At 46.1% G+C, this 13,759-nt stretch overlaps 1 pseudogene; it reads right to left on the bottom strand.

The window, feature by feature from the left end:
• Window positions 1–13,759, bottom strand: part of LOC113884388 — a 52,525-nt pseudogene continuing 38,766 nt past the window's right edge.

Here is a 13,759-nt window from a genome sequence, read left to right as displayed (position 1 = left end):
TCAGAAGATCCCTGGGACTTCAGCTTCTTTCTGAGCAAATTTGAGGAGTGGAATAGTGCAGTCTTCTCTGCCCTTCAACCAGAACGTGATTTGTTCTCCTTTGCAGTCTTCTCTGCCCTTCAACCAGAACGTGATTTGTTCTCCTTTGCCCTGTGGGAAGTCAAGGAGGGCTGGTGAATCTCAGAGCAGGAGAGGCTGTCTGTCAAGTGTGGTCTCTCAGCAGACAACTCAGGTCATCCTTGCTAGCTTCCTGAGAATCACATCTGTAGCCCAAACTGCTTCCAGGCAGGAGCTGCCTCAGTAAGGGAGAAGCTTCATCACCGATGAAATCGTGATCATGTCCTTGGACTAGGCTGATAAGCCCAAATGGACACTCAGCAAATGGCCTAGGGGGTGAGGACTAGTGGAGTCTCAGTCTACTGCAAAGAAAATCTTTTAAAGTAATAATAAAATCTGCTGAGCTCTTACCGTGAGTAGGCCACCAGGTGAAACACCTCACAGCCAGGTTCACAACACTCACAGCCACCTTGTGAGGGCAGTCTTATCACTGTTCCCATTTTACAGATTATAACACCAAGCCCCCAAATGAGACAGCTAGGAACTAGTGGGAACAGGATTCATAGCTAGGTCTACACTTCTGCCATCTAAAAAAAAGCTTCCTCTTACCTGACATTAGATGACGCCAGAGCCAGGCTTAGTAAACTGAAGGTACCACCCCCTCCCTGCTTCACTTCTGTCCCTGGACCCTGACACTCACTCAAGCTCCCAAAGTCCCAGTAACCACTCATCACCCCCACAGTGAACATCTCCAAGATGTGAGAAGTACCACCACCCCCAGAAAGGCAAGGTTTATCAAAAAGATGAGGTGGTTTCATGGTACATTTCAGTGATGGACTGGGAGCCAGCATGGAAAGAAGGCAGAGGGCAAGGGAAGAGATACGGAAATGTGTAGAGATGAGATGAGGCCTAAGTGCCCCCAGACCAATGGGCTTCCATCACCTCCACCTGGGCACTTTAGACTCAGGAGAAGGGAAATAGAAGAATGTGGGCATGATTATTCCTGGGTTGTATTTGCTGTTGCTCCATGTGGGAGACTACTTCATTCTGGGGTGTTCAAGCAGAAGCCAGGAGACCAGTGCAGCAAAGAGGAAGGAGGCATCGCACGAGAGGTTAGTCTAGGTGGGAGCCAAGGTCACAGATTCCACGCTTGACCATTAAGGTAACCATACAGCCCTCTCTGGAGGAAGACAACTGGCAGTCACGAGCGCTCTATGTGGCCCTCAGTGGTCTCCATGAACCAGGGCATGGAGACTCACTCATTCCATCAAGTTTCCTGACATCTCCTTCCGGGACCCAAGTGGGGACGGGTGTTCACAGTGGCCCTGGTCTTACCTTGACTGGAATGGTGCCTTTCTTTTGCAAATCGTACCCTCCCCATGCCAGCAGGATGCTGGCAGTGTTCTGAGAGACCTGGATCCGGACAGCTGCCAGAAACCAGTTACAGTCTAGTCATCACCATGGTTGTGAATCTCCTATGGATGTCAAAAGTAGGGCAAAGGCTGAGGGAGCACCTCACACTTGGCTCAAATTCTGGGACCGCCAGCACCTCTCATTAAGCAAATCACAGACAACATCTCCCACATCTGGGACACATGGCCTGGGACCCCCAGTCATACAGGCATTGCTCACACGCTGCTAGGTGTTGCTCAAGCTTTAATAGGTTCAGTTTATAAATAAGACAGAACTGACTCCATATGCAAGCTGGTGTTCCTGATGGGTGGAGGTCAGCTGGGCCCCTCGGGCTCCCTGGGATGGTACCAGAACTGAGAGGTACCACTGAAAAGGTCCTTTGTAACTTGAACTGCAACCAAAGTCAGGCTCGGAGCCTACATCAGCACTTCCAATTTCATATTTTATCCTTGAACTCTTAACTTATAAGCGAAGACAGTGGTTTAAATCTGGATTTGGGAACTCAATTGATTAACTTAGACAACAAAGTAATCAGAGGGGAAAAGATTTTGTGTGTGTGTCTTATGTGCTGTGAAAGATCTACAAATTCAAAAGATGTTAATCTAAATTTTTTAATATTTAAATCACTGAATAATTAGTTTTCCAGTTGATAAATATCTGTCAATAAATGGCATATATATGTCTAGCAATAATCAGTGCAATAAAACTACTCTGAAGCAAAAGAATTTGATGTTCCCCAGAGTTCCTGGCCATAGATTTCTTTGGTATCACCAAAACTATACATCACGTTTGGCACACTGCTACCAACAGGCCAAATTCTGCCCACCACCTGTGTTTGCAAATAGTTTTATTGGAACATAAACACACCCAGCATTTACAGGTTGCAAACTGCTGCTTTCGCATGACAACAACAGTTACGTTGTTGCAACAGAGATTATAGCCTGCAAAGCCTAAAATACTTACTCTCTGGTCCTGCTCAGAAAGTTTGCCGACTCCTACTCCTTATTTAAATGATCTTACCCAATGGCACCCCACTCCAGTACTCTTGCCTGGAGAATCCCATGGATGGAGGAGCCTGGTGGGCTGCAGTCCGAGGGGTCGCTAAGAGTCAGACACGACTGAGCAACTTCACTTTCACTTTTCACTTGCATGCGTTGGAGAAGGAAATGGCAGCCCACTCCAGTGTTCTCACCTGGAGAATCCCAGGGACGGGGGAGCCTGGTGGGCTGCCGTCTCTGGGGTCGTGCAGAGTCGGACACGACTGAAGCGACTTAGCAGTACCCTAGGTGTACCTGAGTGTTTAGGATGGAAAGTCTTATGAGCTTCCATGTGTATTTGCAGGGCTCCATCAAGAGCTCAGTGCAAAGGTTTATCTACAAAGCTTGCAACCCGTGTTGTCTAAAATGGATAACGATCTTATCCTTCAGATGGAAAAGAGTAGACAAAATGCAAATGGTCTTCTAAAAATACTCTCTGGTTAAAGATAGGGGACCAGAGGGACAGCAAGCTTGTGTTTGCGAAGTGCTGTAAACAATACCCACGCAAACTGCTGCTTTGTATTCTGGGTGCCACGTTCGTGGTGTCTCCAAACAGGCAGTATCTGGGCATGGTGATTCCCACCAGGCCAGCCACCACGGGACCTGCAAAGCCAAGGACAGAGGGGCACGGCCAGTCCGCAATCTCCCCAGTGTCAACTCCACAATGCACATCCAGTCAACAAATGTTTGTCAAGTACTCTCTTGGAGCAAAGTTTGGCAACAGATTTCAAGGATTACAATGAGGCAAACTATGGAATTCACAGACTCTGAGTGGAAAGCAACATAATCAATTGTTGTGGGTTGAATGTCTGTGTGCCTCCCCTCACATTCACATGTTGAATCTCTAAACTCAATACAATGGTATTAGGAAGTGGGGCCTTTAGGTGGTAATTAGAGGAGGTCGTGAGTGTAGGGCTCTTTTGATGGGATTAGTGCCCTTGTAAGAAGAGGAATTGGGCTTCCCAGGGGGCACTAGCAGTGAAGAACCCGCCTGCCAATGGAGGAGACATGAGACATAGGTTCGATCCTTGGGTCTGGAAGATCCTTTGGAGGAGGGCATGGCAACCTACTTCAGTATTCTTGCTTGGAGAATCCCAGGGACAGAGGAGCCTAGTGGGCTACAGTCCATGGGGTCGCAAAGAGTCAGACATGACTGAAATGACTTAGCCCTGAAATGAACAGGAAGAGACACCAGAGTTCTCTTTCTTTTTCTACATGAGGACACAGCCAGAAGGCACTCTACAAGCTTGAACAGGTAGAACCCACTGTGGTAGAATCCTTGAGCTTAGACTTTCCAGCCCCCAGAACTGCCAGAAAAGTGTGTGGTTTAAGCCACCCGGTCTATGTATGGCATTTTAACAACCAGGCTGACTAAGACATAAATCAATGATGATGTTATTCATGCCCTTGGGATGTACACAAGGCATCAGCGGCACAAACATCGGAGTGGTTAACTCTGGTTAGGAGTCAGGGTCTATTTTAGTTAAGCTGCGAAGGAGAGGGAGGAGAAGGTCTGGCTACCGTAATTTGCAGGGTCCAGTCTCAAATGACAATAAGGGATCTTCCATTCAAAAATTATCAAGAATTTCAAGACAGTGACAGGATAGCATTTAATCAAGTGCAGGTCATCCATTCCCAAGTCACAGGTCCATGAGTTTGATAAAAACAGATCAAAGGGCATTTGATGGTGAGGCACGGAGGGAAAGAAGCCCAAAATAACTGTTCTGGTTTGGAGGCCCCTCCTATTTTGGGGCTAAACATCTTGGAATCTTTGTGTCTCCTTGTTGTTACCAAGCAATCTGGCTAAGTAGAAACACACAAGCAAAGATGATTCGATCTTTTCTTCCCCTCTGAGGATTTTCCCATTTCGGGCCTAGGGTGTGGATTTAGAACTATCTGCTGCTGTATCGGGGCCACAAGGCCACCTGCCCTTGGTGCTGTCTACCTGTGTGGAGGCCAATCCGGAGCTTCAGCTTCTCCTTGGGCATGTGCCCAATCTGAAAGTGGATGGTGGCACGGAGGAAGTGCAAGGACATGGTGGCAAGCTCGTCCACGTGTCGGATTCCAGTGCGGATGGGAAGTCTGCTAGCCACCATGTATGCATCTCCAGTGGTTTCAACCTGGAAACAAAGGAAGAAAGCGGCTTTGTGTTCTTCCCAAGGGAGGCTGGGAGTGAGGGGATGGGTTCGAGGCCAGGCCCTTCGCTATTGATCCTGCTTTGGACCCCATCCTTGGAAGGGCCGCCCTCCATGACCGCAACACCATCCAAGTCCTAGCATTTCCTCAAGGTCCTGCGCAAGGTCCTTCCCCCTTGCCCTGCTTCCTCCATGAAGCCTTCCTTCCCCAACCCTCTCCCCTAGTCACGACTTTCCCTTCTGAAATCTGAGGCTGCCGGTGACCATATTCCCCCAACCCAAGTTCAAAACTCGTTAGACAGCGATACACTGATGAGGCAGACCTTAAAAGATCTCCTGGATCCCTCAAGGGCAGTCCACCTTATCCAACCTGGAATATCTTCACTCCACATAAGGGCCCTTAGGTACCATTATGCATACATTTATACTACACAAAATATATAAATGTAGGCATCTGTCTTGGAGAAGGCGATGGCACCCCACTCCAGTACTCTTGCCTGGAAAATCCCATGGATGGAGGAGCCTGGTAGGCTGCAGTCCATGGGGTTGCTGGGAGTTGGACATGACTGAGCAACTTCCCTTTCACTTTTCACTTTCACGCATTGCAAAAGGAAATGGCAACCCACTCCAGTGTTCTTGCCTGGAGAATCCCAGGGATGGGGGAGCCTGGAGGGCTTCCGTCTATGGGGTCGCACAGAGTCGGACACGACTGAAGCGACTTAGCAGCAGCAGGCATCTGTCTTCTTTTTCCCTAATCCTCCTAATAAAATCATCCTTCAGATCCTTCATTCACAAGAGAGAATAAATGGCAAGCGTAAGTATAAAGTTACAGCTCCTTTCAGATCCATCTGCATTTCAGCAGATTCCAACGATGATGGTAAAGGTGAAACTTCCGGCCTTAGCCAGGCAGTAAGAACACGTCTGCCTCCTGGTGACACTGAAATTACCCAAAATCAACAAGCACACAAGTCAAACTGCTTCTAGGCTACCTCACCCCACCTTGGGCACATCCTTTATTAATACAAACTGATGTGAGCATTCGTTCATGCAAAATGTAGCTGAGAAGAAAACGCTAAGAGGCAATCCCAGAGGAGGATCTTCTAAGCAGAGCAGCTTGTGTTTTTGTTGGGTGAATATGATCTGCTCTTCGAGATTGTCTGTACTATCTTTCCATCCTCTCTGGAATTGGGGCTACATCGTTGGGGAACTTTGGGGGAACACCACTGAGGATGTGTTGCCAGAGGACATGATTCCATTGCCCCAAGTCTTCCTGATCCAGGACCACAGGCAGAGAGCCCTGGTATCAGAGGTGAGAGCTGATGAACTTGTGGCTGCCCACCTGGTGTGTGTGAATATGGGCATCCTGGAGTCATCATCTGGCCCCACCAGAAAACATACAAGGTGGCCTTGGCATTAATGAATGAAGCCAGATTGTCAGTTTTTGTGCAAAACTCACCCTTCATTCCAGGTGAACTTGTTCATACCTCTCCAGAGCAGTAGTACTAGTCAGGTAGTTGCTCTCTGACCTTTAGTCATGAGTCTGATAATCTAAGCTTGAATTGCTAAAGATCACAGTAAAAGAAGTGAGACACACCGGATTCAAAGACAAGCTTTAAAGGAGAGTAAATGTGAGCCTCTCTGAATATGAAAAAGAAATATTCAGGAGGGAACGGGAGGAATTAGCCAGTAGAAGGTCAATGCCTGTTTTAGAAATGTGTTTACTGTGAGATAAAATAATGGAAGGAAACAGAGGGAATAGCTGATGATTCTTGACAAGCACCTACATCTGTGATGAATCAAGCCCTTTTCCAAGAAAACAAACAGGAATCAAATATTGAGTTTCTGCCATGAATTGAGATAGACTGCCAGCCTAAAATAGAGCCTTCCTCCTGACTGATGTCTTGGGCTGGATTCATCTTCATTCACGCCCAGGGGGGACAGCTACAAGGTCGTGTGTGTCCCCACGACCCAGGACCAGGTGCCTCACCTTACACACGTCAGAAGTTTTAATGATGTGATCAAATAGACTGTACGGGTCATTAAGGAGCTTCACAACTTGCAGGGGGGAGCTGAGAGAGCGGAGTTTTGTGAATCCAACAATGTCAGAGAAAAAGATTGTCACGGACTCAAAATGCTCTGGTTCCACGGACCTTCCTGCAACAAGCCATTCTCCAGTGAAGCTGGACGTTTTTGAATAGTATCTTATTCATATTGTCTCCTACTGCTGCTGCTGCTGCTGCTAAGTCGGTTCAGTCATGTCCGACTCTGTGCAACGCCATAGACAGCAGCCCACCAGGCTCCCCCGTCCCTGGGATTCTCCAGGCAAGAACACTGGAGTGGGTTGCCATTTCCTTCTCCAATGCATGAAAAGTGAAAGTGGAAGTGAAGTCGCTCAGTCGTGTCCGACTCTTAGAGACCCTATGGACTGCAGCCTATCAGGCTCCTCCATCCATGGGATTTTCCAGGCAAGAGTACTGGAGTGGGGTGCCATTGCCTTCTCCAATTGTCTCCTACACATCCCTACAAAGTCTCCCTGGTAGATCTTTTTTGCTTCAGTGCATTAGATTTTTGGTTAACAAGAATCCATCATCTAGAGGGAATTTTCTGACACCCATCTCCCAGCCTGCATTTTCTCTAAAGAGATATTTTAATTGGTAGGTATAAATTCGGGGAGGGGTGAGGAGCAGGTCACATAAATGCCTTTTCAAAAAAGATTTTCTCCCTGAGAGAACTGCATTTGCCCCTACTGGTTATAGAGTTGATTAGAAAGATTCAGCCTGCAGATGTGGAAACAATTGTAAACACTCATCAATTCATTAATTAACATTTTTGCTTCTATCAACCAATCTCACATTAACACATTCAAATCGCCAACCCCCTTTCTTTGTCAAGACACACGGAAGGGTACAGGAATTTTAACAGCAGATACTCTGTCAAGTGTTCAGAGAGTGCCCAGGTGATAACAGAGCCAAAAATGAAGCAAGTTTTGAATCTGAAGTTAGTAGTGCCTATTGTGCAAAATATCTGGACAGACGTATAATATAAATAATCTGATAGTGAAGAACAGGGAAGGCTGTCGTGCTGCAGTCCCTGGGGTCCCAAACAGTGGGACACGACTCAGAGACTGAACAGTAATCTGAATAGACCGAGAGTATCGGACTCATGCGGAGAAGGCAATGGCAACCCACTCCAGTACTCTTGCTTGGAAAATCCCACGGACGGAGGAGCCTGGTAGGCTGTAGTCCATGGGGTCGCGAAGAGTCGGACATGACTGAGCGACTTCACTTTGACTTTTTACTTTCATGCATTGGAGAAGGAAATAACAACCCACTCCAGTGTTCTTGCCTGGAGAATCCCAGGGACGGGGGAGCCTGGTGGGCTGCCGTGTATGGGGTCGCACAGAGTGGGACACGACTGAAGCGACTTAGCAGCAGCAGCAGCCGCCGCCGCATCGGACTCATGAAGCCAGAGCGCCATCTAGTGGTATCCTCCTATTGCTGCATTCACTATTCCATCTTACAGATCTATCTATATTAGAGAAGGCAATGGCAACCCTCTCCAGTATTCTTGCCTGGAAAATCCCACGGACGGAGGAACCTGGTAGGCTGCAGTCCATGGGGTCGCGAAGAGTCAAACACGACTCAGCGACTTCACTTTCACTTTTCACTTTTATGCATTGGAGAAGGAAATGGCAACCCACTCCAGTGTTCTTGCCTGGAGAATCCCAGGGACGGGGGAGCCTGGTGGGCTGCCGTCTATGGGGTCGCACAGAGTCGGACACGACTGAAGTGACTTAGCAGCATTCTGTAATTCCTGTGGCTTGGAGGGCATTTGCTTCTGTCTCCCTTTACAAAATGTACCGAATGACCACAGAATGCTTGACCCATTTTAGAAGAGCCTAACAGTCTCTTAAGAAAAGAACAAAGGAGATTGTCTCTCCATGTGGGGCCTCCTTAAATAGCAATGGTGTTGCTTCCTGGTTCTTTTGTCAAGGCCCCCGGAACTTTGGAATATCTGGGCAGCGTTGTGGACAAAAGCTGATCCATTTCCTCTTCTCGGCCAGCAGCTGGTTGGTACTCTCTCCCACCACCTCCTCCATGTGGTTGGCGTACACTTCCAGCTAGCTCATCACACTGTCTCTAGTACACTCACGTGGCTTTAAAAGAACCCAGAGATTTACATCTTTGTCCAAGAACTTTAGGGCCACAGTGGAACACAACATCCAAGCATACATTCCAAGACAGCAGGTCTTGCCCTTAAGCTTTCATACTCAAGGGCTGCCAATGGACAGCAGTGAAATGCCAATGGCCATAGGCACCTGGCAGGACAGCCCGTCCTTTACCAGCTGTGTGATCTTGAACTGCCCGCTTCCGTCTTTGCAGTCTGTTTCTTCATCTGAGACATGAGGATAATAATACACACTTCACAGAGTCCTTCGGAAAATTCAGGGAGGCAGTGAGTACTAGGGCTGTGTCTGCTACCCAGTGGGCACTGGACAAACAGTAGCCTTCACTGCCCTCCCCACGCCCCTCTTCCCTACATTTCACATCATTGTCATGGGCGTGCGGAAGTGTAGGTTTCAGGATGAGTTGTTCTTTTCTCTTCAGATGGCAACACCAGATGTTTTCTTTTCTGGTGACAGATATCAGGGGCATTTCTAGATCCCATAGGCTCTTGTTTTAGAGGCGTCTTCAGAGAAATCAAATAAATTTTTCATCTTTCACATGAGGAGACTGAGGCCCTTATAGGAAATACACTTACCTTAACATTGGCGACCCTATTTCCTAAGCAAAAAATATTCACTGACCTGAGACCTACTATTTAAAACTATTTTGACATGAAAAATGCAGAACACGGGGTTGTTCTTTTAAGAAGGTATAGTAGAATGGCAAAATTAGGAGTAGATGCCCGACTCCTACCCAGGCGTCTATCAACTCCAGCTACTTCTCAAAGGCTGTACCTTCTGACACTCAACGGGTCAAAAGATGATACAGTGACCCTCATGTGAAGCCACTACTGAGAAAACTATTCAAGAGCCATGAATAATTAAAGTCAATAACCTACTCTAAGTTTGGTGAATAGTTTTTTTATCCTACAATCCAGTCCCAATGAATGAGTCATAACCCCCTGGAATGTTGGCTTGAAAAAGATTCTGAGGTCATATCAGAACTCCTTGGGAAGGAGAGTCTTGATTGAGACACAGTATCTGGGGTGGACAAAGGAAGGCAATGAAAGTCTGATCCATGTTTAAATCATTTATGGAATAAAGGGAGAATCTACCACTAGACTTCAGCCAGCACGTGGCCCAGTGCTTTGTATATGATGGGCACTGAATGAGTATATGATGAAGGAAGAAAAGGAAGGGAGGGAGGGAGGAGGGAGATGGGAGGAGGGAGGAAATGGAGGGAGGGAGGGAGGCACCCAGAATCAATCATAGTCACAGAGCTTTAAAATTCTAATGGTTAAATAATTAGGAGAAAACCTCTGCTACACACCTACTCACCCTCCAGACTGGCTTCCTGTAAAATCTAGATGAAACAGAAAGTGGGCCTTTTCTCTGGAGATTCATCCTAGCATGCCTTCACCATGACCACCATAATTTCATTTCCCTTCTCCTCTGATAGGGAAGGTCGAAGTGACTCGGAGGCCGTGGGGTCCTTGATTCGGTGGATGATTTCTGAAATCCATTTGGAGTTTAGGTAGCTCAATGCCTGAACTTTGGGCCATTGAGGACACTTCGCTTTAAACAGAGGTGTTTTCAAATTTACAAACTCAGTTTTTAAGCAAATCAAACAGGTTAAAATTTCAAAGAAATCTGAATATTTTACAGGAAATACTAGAATTCTCCTGGAAAATGGGGACTCCTGATATATATTAATCTGATTTTTTTCTAATAAAACTTTTCTTGAAATGAAGGATATCTCCCTGTGATCTTAGGAATATATATCCGTTTGGTACTAGAAACACCCTAAGTGTGCTTTATGAAATTTCCATTACCAGTAAAATTGTTCATAAAAGTTATTTTAACAAACAATAAATTGTAACTAGTATGTTCTGCCTCTGTGTCCAGCTATGTAAACCTACTTTCTTTCACTTCCTCATTAGCGTCTACAGACTTTTATTAAACATTCTGGTTTGTAGAGGAAATAATGTTTGACAACAATGTACATGTTTTTGTTATAAAAACACTGTGGGTGTGGCAAAATGAATGAATCTTAAATGTTTTACTAAGTGTAAGAATCCAGTCTGACAAGGCTACATTCTGTATGATTCTGTGTGTATGATATCCCAGAAGAGGCAAAATTATAGACAGAAAATAGATCAGAAGCTTCCAGGAATTTGGGGAGGAGGAAAAGTTAAATAGGGGAAGCCCTGGGGATTTTTTTCTGGTTGTGACCATGACGTTGTGTATTCGCCAAAACCCACAGGGCAAATTTAAAAACATATCAGTTGGGAGACCGGACAACTGCAAGACAGAATACAGAGACCAAAGAATCTGTTTTACAAATGTGTGACATAACCTCATTGAAGGGGGAGGGAGTAAAGCACTGATGTAAGCAGCTTCTAAAATGAGTAGATAGGGACTTTCCTGGCAAGTCCAGTGGTTAAGATTCTGAGCTTCTGCTGTAGGGGACACAGGTTGAATCCATGGTTGGGGAAGTTCCACATGCCACTAGATACATTAAAAAAAGGAGAGAGAGTTCTCTTAAGGTGGTCCTTGGCGTTCACTTCCTTGCTGGTCCAATGGCTAAGAATCTGCCTTGCAATGGAGGGAATGTTGACTTGATCCAGGTCGAAAAGTAAGATCCCGCATACCACGGGGCAGTTGAGCACACAGGCTGCAAGAAAAGAACCGGCACGGCTCAGTGAAGATCCTGCACGCCGCAACTAAGACTTAATGCAGCTACATAAATAAATACTCAAAAATAAAATAAAACGAGTAGGGATGGTAAGACTAAAGTCAAAAGGAAATATCCGTAATCACTATCCTCTAGCTGGTAGAAATGCTTCTCCTGGGGATTCAGATGAAAAACTCTGATACTACTGTAAACATATACTGGGATTGAACAAGTAAGTGAACAGGTGGCAGATGGCGGGAGCCAGGATGCTCACTATTGGAAAAGGAAGTGATGCATGAGTGATGGGGAGAGAATAAAATAAACAAACCATGCGATAATGACACTGAAGATGTCAACACGAACTCATGTTTACCTTAATGTAGACACAGATGGGGAGATAATGATATGAATGTGTGTGTCCGTGTGAGTTGGTATATACACACACATTGTCTTACTCTGTCTACTAAGAGGGGCTAGAAACAACAGCATGCCCATAGCAACAAGCACACCTAGCATCCAGGTGTTCCTTTTCCAATAAAGGAGTCAGGGTTTCTTAACAAAAGCAGTTGACTCTAGTTCTGAAGCAGGGAAAATCCAAGATGAGGCTAAAGCATCTTATACCACCAGAAACTAAGGAAGCACAAAATAAAACCCCGCAACAGGTATACGTCAAAGGTATACAGAAGGCAATCGAAATGAAACGGTCAAAGATAAAACAATTTGAGCAACAAAGTAGTGTTAGATAACTCAAAATATAAAATAACTATATCATATAATAAATTATATATGCATATCATAAGTGAAATGTAATAGGTAATTGAATTAATAAATAAATGGGAGAGCATAGATGAACCTGTAGAAATAAATTCCAAATAATTTATGCAGATTGTTCTCCATTCAAAGTGGTGGAGCACACGCCCCTGTCCTCTGGAGAAACCGTCACACAGAGACTTCTTTCTTAAGAGGACAGTACAGGGAGAGAGGAAATCAAGTCTCAAATGTTAGTGTTAGTGTGTCTCAGAATCAACTGGGGAACTAATTAAAACACAGATCCTGGGCACATCCCTCTACTTTTCAATTCAAATAACCCTCCAGGTGATTCTGATGCCCGCTAAAATGTTTGCGAGTATGCATGCTCAGTCACTAAGTTGATTTCGACTCGTATCAACCCTACGGACTGTTGCCCGCCATGCTCCTCTGTCCGTGGGATTCTCCAGGCAAGAATACTGGAGTGGGTTGCATGCTGTGCCCTTCTCCAGGAGATCCTCCTGACCCAGGGATCGAACCACTGTCTCCTGTGTCTCCTGCATTGGCAGGCAGATTCTTTACCACTGAGCCACCTGGGAAGCAGTAAAAGGTTTGAGAACCATGGCTCTAATGTATGCAGGGAATTGACATTGTTTCCAGGACCAGGATTTGTTTGCAGGGATGTAGAAGTTAATGGAAGGGACTGTTAGCCCATAAACTATGGGCTCACTGTACTCTTCCTGGTTGTGGTCCTCTGTACCCATCGTCCCCTGTGACTGCCTCTCATCCAGCTTGGTGAGCAGATGCCCACAATGAGGGGGAAATGCACCCACTGTCCATAGTCTTTCCACACCCCCCTCCCCACCCAGTTGGCACAATCACATGGCAGCTGAGCTTAACAAGCATAGGTGGGCGTCCACCTGGGTTCAGTGCGGGAAGATCTGTTAGCTGCTTGGTTCCAAATTCAGATGCCCCTGGATTTGAGATCAACCTTTTGGGAGTAGTCTCATCTCTCCTACATTTTGCCACAAATTAGAAACCAGAATCTGCTTTCAAAGTGACTAGTACACTCAGAAAGGCTCCTTACTTGAAAAAGTCTCCAGGAAATGCACGACGATTTAAAGCAGCAGCTTGGGATGAGCCATTGGGGATGGACTAGAAATGGTAGGGAAGGCAGGAAACAAAAGGGGGAAGATAAGGGCCTTCAGGTGGCGCTAGTGGTAAAGAATCCACCTGTCCATGCAGGAGATGCCAGAGACACAGCTTGAATCCCAGGCTCAGGAAGATCTGGAGAAGGAAATGGCTACTCACTCCAGTATTTTTGCCTGGAGAATCTCGTGGACAGAGGAGCACGGCAGGGTATAGTCCATGGGGTTGCAAAGAGTCAGACGTGACTAAACACAGCACTGCAAGGGGAAAGAAATCAAGAGAGAAAGGTGGGCTGATTTACACACAAACACACATTTCTCACACACACACACACACACACACACACACACATCCTCTCTCCATGACAGTGGTTCTCAACCTG

The sequence above is a fragment of the Bos indicus x Bos taurus genome, chromosome 26 (assembly GCF_003369695.1).
Source record: "Bos indicus x Bos taurus breed Angus x Brahman F1 hybrid chromosome 26, Bos_hybrid_MaternalHap_v2.0, whole genome shotgun sequence".
Taxonomy (NCBI): domain Eukaryota; kingdom Metazoa; phylum Chordata; class Mammalia; order Artiodactyla; family Bovidae; genus Bos; species Bos indicus x Bos taurus.
This window is presented reverse-complemented; position numbering and strand designations above follow the sequence as displayed.